Raw genomic sequence first — 776 nt, forward strand, 5'->3', positions numbered from 1 at the left:
ATAATAATATTAAGAGTAAATACTCTTCTAAGCCCTTTACATGTATTAATTTATTTAATCCTCATGACAAAACTATTAGATATATACAGGCCTTCCTGCATAAACTGATACATGTGATTTTGTAAATTTTCAAATTTTGCAAAATCATATACAAAAAATAAAAGAGTTTATGGGGAAAAAAGGTTGGAGAAGATTACTGAAAACCTATGCAACTTTGTAACCAGCGTACTAACTGAAATAAAAACAATCCTAATAAAAATCCTAGAATGATATATCTCTACTAGCCTTTGAACCCAGTATCTGTCAATCAATCATTCACAGCCTTTAAACTGGGGTTTATGCTTCTTTCAAAATATAGATCCAAGTCTGGGTGAGGTGGCTCAGGCCTGTAATCCCAGTACTTTGGGAGGCCAAAGTAGGAGGATCCCTGAGGTCAGGAGTTCAAGACCAACCTAGGCAAAATAGTGAGACTCCGTCTCTATAAAATAAAAATAAATTTAAAATCTTTGAGGACATTAATTCCTAGAGATCAGTTTCATTACAACAAAAAATCTGGTTCCATATGAAGCATAGAATTATTTTTTCTAGATCTGTGAAAAATGATGTTGGTACTTTAATAGGGATTGCACTGAATCTGTAGACCACTTTGGTAGTATAGACATTTTAACAATGTTGATTCTGATGACCCATAAGCATGGTAGGTTTTCCACCTCTTTATGTCCTCTGCTATTTCCTTCCTCAGTGTTTCATAGTTCTCCCTGTGGAAGTCTTTCACC

The sequence above is a fragment of the Propithecus coquereli genome, unplaced genomic scaffold (assembly GCF_000956105.1).
Source record: "Propithecus coquereli isolate 6110/MARCELLA unplaced genomic scaffold, Pcoq_1.0 Scaffold302, whole genome shotgun sequence".
Taxonomy (NCBI): Eukaryota; Metazoa; Chordata; class Mammalia; order Primates; family Indriidae; genus Propithecus; species Propithecus coquereli.